Raw genomic sequence first — 15,411 nt, forward strand, 5'->3', positions numbered from 1 at the left:
CATTGAGTTGAGTAGATAAATTGAAATGGTTTAGGAATTATATCTCACATTTGTTGGTCAGCTTCTTAGGTAATGCCAGGATTTGGAAAATCATCTCCTCTGGTTCTTCTTCTTGTTCTCTTCCCAACATTTCCCATTACCTACTTTTTTTCTGTGTTAAGTTAGGATCACCTAAGCTGCTTGAACAAAGAAGTTCCAAAATATAATGGCTAAGAGACTGTGATTTCTTTCTTTCTTACTTTCTCTGGAGCAAGTTCTCCAGGTTGGCAACTGGTTCTACTCTGTGCAGGTATTTTGGGAGCCATGTGAATAGTGGCATTGCAATGGTTGACAAGTGACTTTCCAGCGACTTGCAACAATCAACTTAAGAAGAAGAAAGGGGAAAGAGCAAAAGTCAGGGGCCAGGGAATTCCATGTGAGCAAGTGATATAGAAGTTAGATAATTTTTCCTGCAGTCCAGTGGTGAAACTGTGGGTCTAATCATTGAGCCACCCTAGGGGCGTTGGGGCGCTTGGGTAGTTCGGTCCCAACTCTTTTGTTGCCTTTTACAATTTAGGAAAAGTATTTTCTAGTTTTGTCATTCTGAATTGTAATATATAAATATATATTCTTTAATAACTCTAAGGTAAGCTAGAGTTTATAAAGGATCAATTCTGCGTATATTTGTACAACTGTGTTCCAAGAATAGCTGAATACAAGAGAGGGGTCTATAATAATTCAAAGAATTTTTCTATTTCTCTTTTTATTTTCGCCTCTATGTCCTCCCTCCTAACCTTTGAGGATACTGCAACTCCATTTCCTTGGCAAAATAATTTCAAGGAGATCTGGAATGAAAGATCACTTATGTTTTAATGGCTCTGCTGTCAACAGCTGACTTTCTGTTAGCAGAACATGCTGTATTTGCACACAGAAGGGAGTACGAAACACATTCCATGATTTGTATACTGTTGGGGACATCTGAGTTATTGATTGCCAATTTTAGAGATGTTGACAAGTGTAGACAGAAGTGCAAAAGATTTTTTTCATGAATTTTTTTCTTTGAATTGTAAAGGAAAACTATGATATCTACATCTTAGGACAAAAAGGATTTCTACTTATTTTTCTTCATAACACTTTTTTTTTTTGGTCCAGAATGATTATCTTTCATTATAGAATCAAAGAGAAAAGATGACATGGCAAATACTTTATTAATTCCTTAAAGGTCATGACCTAAAACTTAAGGACTTTTAGGTTAGTTTGGTATTAGTACAGTTGAACCTGAGAAAGCATTTATGGAAGTTTGTGTGGGTAGGGAAAGGCCTGTGGGGAAACAATAATAATAATAATAGTAATAGTGATGTAATAATAATAAAAATATGAGAGGTGTTTGTATTTCAGGTATCATGCTCAGCATTTTATATCTACCCTTGTTTATGCAAGGATAACTACAATCCTTAGTTGACTGTACTTTACTTGGGAAACCAGAGTGATGAGAGTGGCACCAATACTCTTTAGGAAAAACCATTTAAATTGCCCCTAATTTCATTCTAATCAGGGAAGAAAAGCTTAAAAATTCAAATCTTTAGTCCTTAGGCTTTTTGCTCTGAAGTTTACCTTTCACTATTTTAATTCCATTAACCCCAGTTGAAATTTTTTTTCCTCCAAACTCTGTAGTTAAGAGTTTTAAAAATATAAACAACCATAGACTGACAGAGCAGCTCTATTCCCTAATACATACATCTTTATAATAAAGAAATTTGCAGTGGGATTGTGGGGACTTGGTAAAAGAGAAAGTCCTTTGGAGAGGGTCAGCTGTTTTCTCTTGTATCTAGGAGGGAAAATGACAGGAAAGCTCTTCACCCAAAGTTCTAGGAGAATGAATCATCCAGCCCTTTTTATGTTTTGGCTTTTAAATTTAATCTCTGTGGTCCTGGGCAAGGTGATTTGGTTTCATCCTCACATTGTGAACCACACAGGCTGACTTCCCCACTTGGGGATTTTGCACAGTGTCATCCTACGTTGGATGCATGGATGGTATCCAAAGGGAGAAATGAGCTAATACATTTTATTATAGGATGTTGTTTTTAAAAAGTATTTATTCCTAATGGTTCTTTATCAAAACAGAGTATGTGTGGAAAAACTGAAGATTTCAGGGGAAGTGGAAAGACTCAGCACCTGTGGAATCAGATATACTAGCTCTGTGTAACCCTGTGGACATCTGTCATAGGGCTTCAGGAGATAAGGTCTGATTCCTGGAAGGGGTAGTGGAGGGGGCTATGTGGTTGTTTTTTCTTCATGTTTTTATTTTTGGGATTCAGAATTTATTCTAAGAATTAAAAGTTACGTGAACAAAATGTACCATTACATCATCTTCAGGTTAAGAAGATGACATAATGAGATGCCTTTTTAAGATTTGTGTACAAAGGGGAAGTTGAGAGTTGAGGCGTGGATGAAGTAACTTTTTAGATGTGGTGGCTTGAATTGCTTGGTTCCAGTACCCTTCCTGATATTTCACAGAATATGGAGATGGGCTGTGGTTTTTCCTTTAAAAATGAGGCTTCATTCTTTAAGAACATGATGAGAAAAAGTCTGCATTTTGTTTCTGATTGGTGGTGTGATTACAGGGATGTTTGATAAGATTTAAAAATTCTTTTGGAGGCGGGAAACAACATGGCCACTGGGATAGATGAAAGGCACAAGTCTGTTATTCATAATTCCTGAGGGAGAGAAGGCTGTTCCTGGGCAGGGCCACACAGGGGGCTGCACCTGGCAATATGGTAACAGCCAGCTAGAACTGTGGGGAGCTTGTATGGCAAATTGCTTGGGGGTAGCTAGGTTTCCATGGCTCCCTGTGGATTGGCTAATTTAAATAATTTCAGCTGACTCTAGGGCACAGGGTCTGGCCCTAGTTGTCTGGTGCCTAGCTCTGGGGTGAGTCGTGAGAGTATACAGTGGGCCTGAGTGTGAGAACCTGATTGGGGGGGTGATTGGGGTGTAGACTTAACTGATGCTCAAGAAAGGGGAGCTGGATGGCCAGGGCCTTAAACCTGGTTCAAGACAGCATTAAAACAGCAAGACCCCCAAAGACCTCTGTGTTGTAAGAGTTGACAGACTTCCCATTTTAAAGTAGTTTAAATATTAGTCTGAATTTAAACAAATAGGTTACATTTGATGTGTAGGTTCTGCCTGCACATGTACCCGCTTCTTGCCAGCACCACAGAAATGAGCAGGTACAAATCAAGTCCTGGGAGTTAATGGCAACGGTAATAAAGAGTATCCTGCTCCCACATGGTTTCTTCCTTCTGTCATTTGTTTTGTTTTACTTTACTTTTCCAAAGCAGCTTGGAATGGAAGGGAAGGTAGACGGCTCTGTGCATGGGGGTGTCAGGGTAGCTAGCTTTGAAGGTCATGGTGCTGCTGCTGAATTAGGGATAGAAGCTCAACTCTCCTCTAGAGCAGCCTTCCTCTGGTGTAATTGTGGGGACTGAGTTACATCCCTCCCCCACCCCAGTTTGGGATTAGAGAGGAATTTATGAAAACCTAAGAAGTGAGCTGAAGGAAAATTAATGCATATATCCATGACCAGGTGAAAAAAATGGGGCTTTTCATCTCCGTTTCTGGTCCTGCTTGGGCCTTTAGTTGAGTCCATTCCTGGCCTCAGGGGACCTCTGCCTGGGCTGTGGGTATATCCTTGATTTACAACAAACGTTCAGGGTGCTCATTCAGTCCATGAACTATATTCCAAATGCCCTGATGTGAGGGTAGAGCCCAGGCAGGCAACAATGTTTTCTTGGACTGTTATAAAATAGGAAGGAGTCAAATGGGAAAGCCCAAAGCTAGTATGATCCTGACAGATTTTCACCAATTCTCATTAAATTTGTCTCTATAAAGAAAACATATTGTTGTAAGGGTCCTACAGGGCCTTACCTCTTGAATTTAGTCCCAGGCAGTCTGCCTACCCAGTGGCAAATGCTTGCACTTAACATTTAAAGCTTTCCCAGGGTCCATATGAAAGAAGAATTAATTGGACAACTCCAGGATTAACTTCATTCTTCTTCTCCAAATATATTCTCAATTTATTTCTGGTAGTGAGGTATTTGGTGACCCCAACCATTGATTGAGTTATGAGGGTATGGCTTAGAGTAGAGCTTCATTCTAAGGGTATACATAATTTTTGTTGGTGACAATCACATTTTTATGTTTCATCCCTTTGAATCATGAAGTTGAAATCAATTTATACACAAATAGTAAAAACAAATCTATTTATGGGACTTTTTTGCTACCTGGGAGTACATTCAGGATCTCTAAAAATTGTTACTTGTACAAATGGGCTCTGATAAGTACAGTCTATTGTATCTACAGATACAAAGGCATAGAGAAATTTTGGATAAAATTATACCCTCTGGAAATGCTTCACAGGAACCATTGAAATTTTTGCCAGAAATTCAAAGTCATGCTAATTAAACCTCCTGATCCATCTGTGATGCTGGACTAAAACTTTAATAATAGAATACCAGAGAAATTATTGGAGGATTTTTCCTACCCTAATTTAAAACCTGGAGCAAGAGAAGAAGAATGTGGAGAAGAGACATTCCATTGGTAGGGAAGCTGGAAAGAAGTTCCACCTAACAGGGTACTCCATGGCACGCCAGTATGCTGGACTCTTCTTGTGTGCAGTGGTACATCCTTCCATCCTCATTCCACAGTCTAATCATGGCTGTGATTCTGGACTGTCTTTGACTGGCTCTGAGGCTCTCAAGATATGACATAGGCTCACCCCAAGCCCGTATTGTAAGTCTCTCTCTTCCCGCCCTGTAGCTTCACTGACACTGAGGTTTGGGGACGCATAGGAACCATCCAACACTCAGGCATACACAAATGCCAGGAAGTGTGGGAGAGTTCGCACTCAGCAAGACGACCCTTGACTAATGGGGTATGTGAGCCTAAAGATAAATGCTTCCCCCTTCCTTCCTGAGACACATTCTATAAGATTTAGACAATCTGTGGATTTCTCCCAGTTGCAACTTGAAAACTGGTCTTTGTTTTGATGCTCCCTTCTTCCACATATATTCTCCTGTCATTTATCCTTACTTCCTGGGATCACATTCCTGAATAAGCCATGCCTACATTTATCTTTTTTTCCCAGGATTTGCTTTCAGAGGATCCCAGGGAAAGATTATTAAAAATTCTATATAAATCAAAGCTAAATGACAATTAGAATGCTGGAAAAACGGGCAAAGGACCTATGCTAGCAGTTTCACAAAAAAATGCTAATTTTAATTAGCAAAAAATGTAAATTAGAACAAAAATACAAAGCTTTTGTTTTAATAACATTTTGGGATAAAATTTTGCCTTATAAAAATGGTAAATTAAAATAAAATGATAATGTGGCAAATGTTTGAAGACCAGTTTCAAACTTAGTGGTGGGGTTGTTGAATTGGAGATTAATTTGCTAATACCCTTTTGGAAGATAATTCTTTGATATTTCTTCATGGTCTGGGCTTTCTGAACAAGGGGCATATTTGAATAGCAAAGGTCTTAGAAGCTATAGGTTGTGAATTGCTCCAAAGATATGTAGAAACTTATCTTCCTTGGGGAGACATTCACTTACCTTCCAGGGTTTTAAAGTTCTTTTTCTCTTTCTCAGCAGAGTGGGATAGGAGCAGATGGGATAGGAACAGATGTGCCAGCCACTCTGTATAAGCTAGGAATCTCATAATTTGAAGGATCCTCTCTTATGGAACAAACCTTGATGCATGTGTGGGTGAACATCTGGTACCCATTGTATCACCCTGTGGGAATTGGGGCAAGGGGAACCAATGCAAGATGCTACTCTGGGTGCTCTTCTTGCTGTGAGTAATAAATGGCCTGTTCTCTGATCCAGAAGTCTGGTGTTTCTATCAGTATACATATATATACATTTACATACACATGTATGTATGTATAACCATGGCAGGCTAACTTGTAAGCTTATAAAGCAGCATAAAGTCTCTGACCTTTTGCACGTTTGGACTTAACATATCTCTCAAAACCAAAGGTGAACATAACCTTTGGACTTAGTTTTAAAACCCTACAAACTTATTTTATATGAATATATAGGGGCACATATGTTTGGTGCCTGCCCAGCATCCATACCTCCCATTTGCAACAGCACTTAATTTCTTTTGAAGAACTACCCCATCTAATGCATAGCACCCCATTGGGGGTGAGGGGATGGGGAAGGGTATTGACTTTATCCCAGTTTCCAGAGTGAGTCTTCACAGGCCTAAGCAATTGTGCTTAATATGATACGGCTGTCATGATGACTGGATCGGTAACTAGTACTTCGACTATCAGTAAATGTTATTTACCTGGGCATTATTATTGCTTAAGATCGATTGGGCCAAGCAGGGTGAATGAAATACGTGTAATAAAGGACATTTATTCTAAAGTAGAATGAAGAGAAAAACTTTCTCTGAATGATGTGGGGTACAGGTCTGGAACTGCTGTAGCCATTTGTAAACGTTGAGAGAAATTAGGCTAAGAGTTAAACTGTTAATAGAAGACTGTGGAAGAAAAAAAAAAGAAGAAGATAGCAGGAGGGGAAAAGTGAAGGGGGGAAATCGGAGGGGGAGACAAACCATGAGAGACCATGGACTCCGAAAAACAGACTGAGGGTTCTAGAGGTGGGGGGTGGGAGGATGGGTTAGCCTGGTGATGGATATTAAAGAAGGCACGTTCTGCATGGAGCACCGTTATATGCAAACAATGAATCATGGAACACTACATCAAAAACTAATGATGTAATGCATGGTGATTAACATAACATAATAAAATAAAATTAAAAAAGTACACTTGGGACTATTTAGCTTACCAAATGCAAGTTAAGTTATGTAAGGCTGTAATTTCATCCAGAATGCTAGATAGGGATAGTCAAAAGAAAATCAAACATCTAAATGACACTCCAAAAATGGCAAGTCCTGAAATATTAATGATCCATTTCTGTTTGGAGTCTGGATAGAAATGAGCAAGCTGAATAGAGGTACAGTGATTCTGCATTAACTCACATCTTGGTCAGGCACCCACATCTAAGTTTCATTCACACTGTTCAGTAACTTAAATTAAGTCCCAGAAAAGTGATTACACGAGACCTCTCATATCCCTCCAAAGGCCTTCCAAATGGCAACAGGGATGTAAGAACCAAAGATAGGCAGTCAACTCCCGAAGAGCTGGGTACTCTAGGTAATACTGCCCCATCACATCAAGCTATTGCATCCCCATTGAAGACATTCTTGAATAGACTTCTAAATACCCTGAAGTCTGAAAATTAGCAAAATAGGTCAAAGTAGATGCAGTCATTAAAATGTGGATAGATGATAAGACAATTTCAGGACGCTTTCATAGGGATCTCTTTGATTGTGTGCTTCTTTTTCCACATCCGTGTTTCCCAAGGCCATGTTCTCCAGAACACTAGCCGATGAGATGCTCTCCAAAAAAATGGTTCCTTGATCAAATACATTTGGGAAAGAATGCATACTCAATCCTCCCTGTTTAAAGGTGTGTTCATTTGCGTGTAAAAAATTCTAAATCACTAACTATAGAGAATAAACTGATGGTTACAAGAGGTGGGGGGGTGGTCAGTTAAATGGGAGGGCACTTGTTGTGATGAGCACTGGGTGTTGTATGTAAATGATGAATCACTAAATTCTGAAACTAATACTACACTGTATGTTAACTAACTGGAATTTAAAATAAAACTTTTAAAAAATTCTAAAAAAAAAAAAAGACTGTGGAAGATTAAAGTAGAGCCAGCATCCTGATTAAACCATGCCTGAACTCCTATTGAATCTTCAAGTTATGTAAATAAATAAAATCCTTTGTTATTGATGTCAATTTGAATAGAGTTTTCTAGTATGGGTAAAGAAAATCTAACTTACTGTTAAAGGGGATTAAAAGGAAAGGATGTGAGGAGGCCAATACTCAGGCAACTTTCTATTACTTGACCTGTCTGAAATTCCTATCCTCAGATATATTCTTTTGTATTACACTATTGATCTAGACCAGTGCCATCTACAAGAACTTTCTACCATGATAGAGATATTCTATATTCCCACTGCCCAGTATAGTAGCTATTAGGCACAAGTGACTGTTGAGCACTTGAAATGTTGCTAGTGAGATTGAGGAAGTAAATAGTAAATTTCATTTAATTTTAATTGATTCGAGTTTAAATTTAAAAAGCTGCATACATTTAGGAACTCCTGTATTGGACAGTGCAAATATAGATTGCCTTGTTAAAAGCAAACTGCCTAGAAGAAAAATAAGTCATTCTTGTCAAATTTTAATATGGTTTATTAAAAGCTTCTTCTTGGAAAACTTAAACTTGGTCCTGGAACACAGGAGGCTGGGTGTATTTGATAATTTGATTTTTATTTCTTTTTGGGATGGGTCATGTGGAAGAGAACCAGAACAGGGAAACACTTTTACCTTTTCTCCTTTTTGGAGATCTTACCTTTAAAGGATCCACTATTCTTTTTTTTTTTTTATTATGTTATGTTAATCACCATACATTACATCATTAGTTTTTGATGTAGTGTTCCATGATTCATTGTTTGCGTATAACACCCAGTGCTCCATTCAATATGTGCCCTCTTCAATACCCGTCACCAGGCTAACCCATCCCCCTACCCCTCTCCCCTCTAGAACCCTCAGTTTGTTTCTCAGAGTCCATAGTCTCTCCTGGTTCATCTCCTCCTCCGATTATCCCCCCTTCATTTTTCCCTTCCTACTATCTTCTTCTTCTTCTTTTTTTTTTTTTAACATATAATGTATTATTTGTTTCAGAGGTACAGGTCTGTGATTCAATAGTCTTACACAATTCACAGCGCTCACCATAGCTCATGCCCTCCCCAATGTCTATCACCCAGCCACCCCATCCCTCCCACCCCCACCACTCCAGCAACCCTCAGTTTGTTTCCTGAGATTAAGAATTCCGCATATCAGTGAGGTCATATGATACATGTCTTTCTCTGATTGACTTATTTCACTCAGCATAATACCCTCCAGTTCCATCCACGTTGTTGCAAATGGCAAGATTTCATTCCTTTTGATGGCTGCATAATATTCCACTGTATCTATCTATCTATCTATATATCTTTATATATCTCATCTTCTTTATCCATTCATCTGTCGATGGACATCTTGGCTCTTTCCACAGTTTGGCTATTGTGGACATTGCTGCTATAAACATCAGGGTGCACGTACCCCTTCGGATCACTGCATTTGTATCTTTGGGGTAAATACCCAGCAGTGCAATTGCTGGGTTGTAGGGCAGCTCTATTTTCAACTTTTTGAGGAACCTCCATACTGTTTTCCAGAGTGGCTGCACCAGCTTGCATTCCCACCAACAGTGTAGGAGGGTTCCCCTTTCTCCGCATCCCCACCAACATCTGTTGTTTCCTGACTTGTTAATTTTAGCCATTCTGACTGGTGTGAAGTGGTATCTCTTTGAGGTTTTGATATGGATTTCTCTGATGCTGAGCGATGTTGAGTACTTTTTCATGTGCCTGTTGGCCATTTGGATGTCTTCTTTGCAGAAATGTCTGTTCATGTCTTCTGCCCATTTCTTGATTGGATTATTTGTTCTTTGGGTGTTGAGTTTGATAAGTTCTTTATAGACTTTGGATACTAGCCCTTTATTTGAAATGTCATTTGCAAATATCTTCCCCCATTCTGTTGGTTGTCTTTTGGTTTTGTTGGCTGTTTCTTTTGCTGTGCAAAGCTTTTTATCTTGGTGAAGTCCCAATAGTTCATTTTTGCCCTTGCTTCCCTTGCCTTTTTCGATGTCTCTAGGAAGATGTTGCTGCAGCTGAGGTCGAAGAGGTTGCTGCCTGTGTTCTCCTTTAGGATTTTGATGAACTCTTATCTCACATTGAGGTCTTTCAACCATTTTGAGTCTATTTTTGTGTGTGGTGTAAGGAAATAGTCCAGTTTCATTCTTCTGCATGTGGCTGACCAATTTTCCCAACACCATTTGTTAAAGAGACTCTTTTTTCCACTGGACATTCTTTCCTGTTTTGTCGAAGATTAGTTGACTGTAGAGCTGAGGGTCCATTTCTGGGCTCTCTGTTCTGTTCCATTGATCTATGTGTCTGTTTTTGTGCCAGTATCATACTGTCTTGATGATTACAGCTTTGTATTAGAGCTTGAAGTCCAGAATTGTGATGCCACCAGCTTTGCTTTTCTTTTTCAATATTCCTCTGGCTATTCGGGGTCTCTTCTGGTTCCCTACAAATTTTAGGATTATTTGTTCCATTTCTTTGAAAAAAGTTGGTGGTATTTTGATGGGGATTGCAATGAATGTGTAGATTGCTCTAGGTAGCATTGACATCTTCACAATATTTGTTCTTCCAATCCATGAGTGTGGCACGTTTTTCCATTTCTTTGTGTCTTCCTCAATTTCTTTCATGAGTATTTTATAGTTTTCTGAGTACAGATTCTTTGCCTCTTTGGTTAGATTTATTCCTAGGTATCTTATGGTTTTGGGTGCAATTGTAAATGGGATCGACTAAAGGATCCACTATTCTATAAAATTATTTTTGAAACGGAAACTAGTTGCCAGTTTTTCTTGATATGGACAGTGTATTTTCTTACAGTTTCATTTCACATCAGTGGGAATATAAACAAAAGCAGTATAAATAAATATATTAGGAATTCCTTACAAACAAGGTACATAATATGTTCCAGATGTGTGAATTTTGAAAACTGACTATATCAGTGAAACGCTAATAAAGAAATAAAGGGGAAGTCCTATCATTTCCCCCCTCCTTTTCTTTTTTTCTTCCTTTCTTTCCTCTTCCCTATCTGTATTAGTTTGCTAGGGTGGTCATAACAAAATACCACAGATTGGGTGGCTTAAACAACAGAAATTAGTTTTCTTACAGCTCTGGAGGAGGGAACTCTAAGATTAATGTGTCCTTAGGTTTAGTTTCTCCCAAGGCCTGTCTCTTGGGTTTGCAGATGGCCACCTGCTTGCTGTGACCTCACATGGCCCTTTCTCTGTGCGCACATATCCCTGGTGTCTCTTCCTCTTATTAGGACACGAGTTTTAGTGGATTAAGTCTTCATCCTTTTGACTCACCTAACCTTAATTACTTAATTACTTTTCCAGTAATTATTATCTACTGATACCATACCCCCACCTTCTCATTGCTGATCTACAATTATAGTCACTTGGTTATATGAACTATTCAACTCTCTCCTCTATCTTTGATATTTGATTTGAAATGTTACTGTACAGAGTTGTTTAACATTCATTATATGTAAAACATTTAGAAAGATGGTACAAAGTATGTTCTCAATGAGTATTATTATCATTGTCATCATGCTCATTTTCCCCTGCTTGTGCCAGAACAAGTAAACGTTGCTGGAGAAAATCACACACTGGGATTATTGGATTTTTTTTGAATTCATGGTTACAGCCCTCAAATTGGCCCTCAACCCTGCTCAGCAATCATTATTGTTCTTTATTAAGCTTGCTTTCCCACTCAGGGAGATTACTTATTATACTTTCTTCTTTTTTCCTATATCCCACACCCGTTCCCTCTCTCTGATGATGACCTCAGCTCACACTTCATTAAGACAATACAGATTAATTTGGAAACTCTCTCATCTTCCCTCTACCACATCATTTCTCCTTAGTACCTCTGCACCCACCCCCTTTCTCCCTTCCTATTTCCATCAAGTAAGTGGCCCTCCTTTGATCACAGCCTGTCCTTCTAATTGTTCTTTGCACCCTTTTCCCCATTCTTTCTTAGGATCCTGCTCCTCGTGTTATCCACTCTTCTGTTGGATCATTACCATCAACCAAAAAAGCAAAAAGCTTCAAAAGCAAACAACTCCCTACAAACATCCTCTTTCTGTTCCCATTCGTGGTAAAACTTCTAGAGTAGTATCCTGCAATTTCTGTCACCACTTTCTGACCTCCCATTCACTTTCAGCCCTTGCCAATCTGGTCCCACACTGCTGCAGACACCGAGAGGGTTCCTGAAGAGGTCAGTGTCTCCATGTAGTTGAATTCAGTGGCCCCTGCTCTGTCTTCATGTTTATCAACCTCACAGTAGCATTCAAGTCAGTTGAACCATTCTCTTCTTCTTGAAGCATTTTCCAATTCTACTTAATATGACCCCACAACTCCTTGGTTTCATTCAAAGTTCTGTTATTTTCTATCCAACCTTTGCACTAGAGCATGTTTCTGAGCTATATATTCAGATCTTATCCTTATATCATCTCTTAATGTCTTGAGTCTATGAATACTAGTATAAAGTAGGGAATAAGAGCTTGGGCTCAGGAGCCATACTGTCTGCTCATACATCCTGGCTCCACCGTTTACTAGCTGTGTGACCAGGCAGATTACTTGACTTTGTTGCATCTCAGTTTCTTTATCCATATAATGAGGATAATAGTGCTTTAGTTACAGGGTTATTGTGAAGATTATATTAACAGTGTGCAGCTTATAGTAAGCACTCAATAAATGTTAGCTGTTATTATTATATACTGAAAATGTTCAAATTTATATTTCCTGCCTAGACCAAACCTAAGGTTTAGATTCACATGCAGCTGCCTATTTAAGAACTTCACATGGATGACTAGTAGGATTCCCAAATTAACACGTTTAAAACAAAATTTAGATTTTGATTAGCCCCCAAACCTCTTCTTCTCCTCAGTCTTCACTCTCTCACTAAATGGCATTGTCTTCATCCATTCAGCAAATTGAAACTGGAGGTGCCTGTCAATGTTTCCTGTAGTTTTTTCTTTTTTTTGTGTGTGTGTGTTCTTAGAAACATCTTATTACAAGTGTTCTTTAAAAATTCATTACATGTAGTACAGAATGGGTATAACAAATTCACTGATCTGAAAACTGTGCCGATAGTTCTTAACAATCTGAAATTAGAAAATTGAACTATAAGTAGGTAGGAGAGTTAAAACCATTGCAGTGTTTCTTGGATTAAATAATTTTACTAATAGCCAAAACATCTTGTTGAACTCCCATGATACAAAACTCTCCACTCAGTGTGTTTGTGTGTGTGTGTGTGTGTGTGTGTGTGTGTGTGTATTCGCCTTGGTGTGTTTGCCTTCTAGAAGTTAGGAGAAAAGTGACATGTAGCCTAGAAACAGAAGACCTGGTCCCATGACTCCTATTCCAGAAGACTAGTTTAAATTACTTGGGCAGATAAAAATAGAGTACATACCAAATCACACATACCTTTCAAACACTTATGAGAAAGCCATATGCTGTCAAAATAATTGGTAAATATCTGTCATGTCTTCATGATTACATTTGTCACTTGTTCCACTTCTAGTATTTCTTCCAGTGTTATTATGACATTTTCTTTTAAGGGGTTATTTCTTTTCTATAATACTTAATTCCCCTAGTCTATTGTTTTTTGGCTACTTTTTTTTTCTTTCATAATGACTCCAAATATAAATATGATACTCTTTTCTGGCGCAGTTATCAAAGGGAAGGAGGTTTGAGTTTACAAAGAAAATAGATGCCCTAGAATTTCATGGTGTTAGAAATTCAATGATCTTTTAGTGACCATTATATCTATCACACAATACCATTTACTAAGCACATACTATATTCCAGCCACTTGACTAAAATAGTTTTAATGCATTACATCATTTAAGCATCACAATTATTCTACCAGTAGGAGTATTATTAACTACAAATACCAGAGCAGAAAATGGGCTAAAAGAAGCTTATTATTTTGCTTACGGTCATACAGCTAGTAACTGACAAAGCCAGCGTTCAAGCGCATTTCCTTCTATCCCCAAAGCCAGTGCTCTTCATCATTAATATAACTTAAACCTTTTCATAGCAATTACAAATAAATAGTTTATTCCTTAGTATGCCTTAATAGTTTATTAAGTGGCTTATTTTTTCTATATATATTTTGTGTTTTTCCAGTTGATGAGTTTCTAATTTTTTTGAGATTTTCATATGAACAGCTTTATTAATTTTTTTACATGCTGGATAGAAAACATCATTACCTCACTCTCTATTATTTACCCAATTGTAAGATTCAGCTTCCAAGTTCCAGCTAAGGGTTTATAAATCAGTTTTTGTTGTATTCACCATTTCTCTTAGTACTATGGTTTCATTGTGTGATGATCATTTTGAAGTCTGCATTTAGTGCAAAGGTAAGACTTTCCACATATTAGTTCTTTTAAAAATTTAGCTCGATTCCCAGATCTTGTCCTTGGGCTGCCAAAAGGACTCTGTGGCAACGTTGAAAACTGATGATAAATAGGGAATGTTTAGATTGAGACCCGTGGAACTGGACTGAAGCACTTATCTTTAGATCCAGTTTCGGTGATGTATGTATTATAATTCCTGGCAAGGAAAAAGCCATTTTTAGTTGATGGAAACCTTTTTCTGAAGTAGGCTCTCACAGAAACTCCCCAGGTAGCAATGAAAAGAAAATGTTAAATTCTCCAACTTTGTTATTAAAGAGTATACCAAGCAGTGTCTTCAGCAGCAGCTTTATCAGTCATGCAGAAAATGTCTTTATATGGCTGTTTCCATATAAAGCTGACATTCCACTGTCAGCTTTCAATGAACGTTTAGGGAATAATTTTTACATTGTAGTACTGAAGATATTCCCACAGGTTGCTGACCAGAGAAAGGCCAAGGAAGTAACTTTCTTATGACCAGACCAGATCAGAAATAGTGCTGAGGTTATTGAACCAGAGTGATTTGGCTAGAATGTTTCTTAGATTCTTTTTTCTTCTGTCTGTCTTAATTAATTAATTAATCAACACCCCACATCATTCTGTAAAAGTTCCTAACCACATTAACATACCCAGTTAAAAGATCAAACAACTGAAGAGATTTGGGCAAGGAGAAGAGCTAAGTAAGGAATTAATAGACAGCAGCAACATTGACGCCCATAACACAACCCCCTGAAGAGTATGTATAGTAACCAAGAATTGGGCTCTAAGTTTCCTAGAGGTTAAAGAAAAAGTGAAAGGTAATTATAGAAGTCAGTGTCTGAAATAAAGAGACCGAATAACGAGTCATGAAAAGCATGACTATTTTCTCCCATGACTATACATAAACAACCTAAACTCCCTAATGATGTCATAATTGATTGCAGTTACATATTGTAGTGTTTGAATATTTCATTTGGTGTAAGGTGAGTACATGATTTATCTTCATCATTTAGGAAAAGCAATTCTGTTGCCAGAGTTGGGAGTGGGAACAAAATAATTGGGCCCAGTTGTTAGCTCTGAGATAATATGACTTGTTTCAAGGGAAAAGTTAGACCATCTAGCTATAGCATATGTGAATGGACTATATATTCCTAGGACCATAAATATTTTCTAATAGTAATCTTTCATTACTACAAAAGCATTGTGTATATATATTGTATAAAATCAAAAAATATAGATAAA

Source organism: Callorhinus ursinus, unplaced genomic scaffold (assembly GCF_003265705.2).
Source record: "Callorhinus ursinus isolate GAN/ISIS: 27379988/994484 unplaced genomic scaffold, GSC_fseal_2.0 scaffold22, whole genome shotgun sequence".
Taxonomy (NCBI): Eukaryota; Metazoa; Chordata; class Mammalia; order Carnivora; family Otariidae; genus Callorhinus; species Callorhinus ursinus.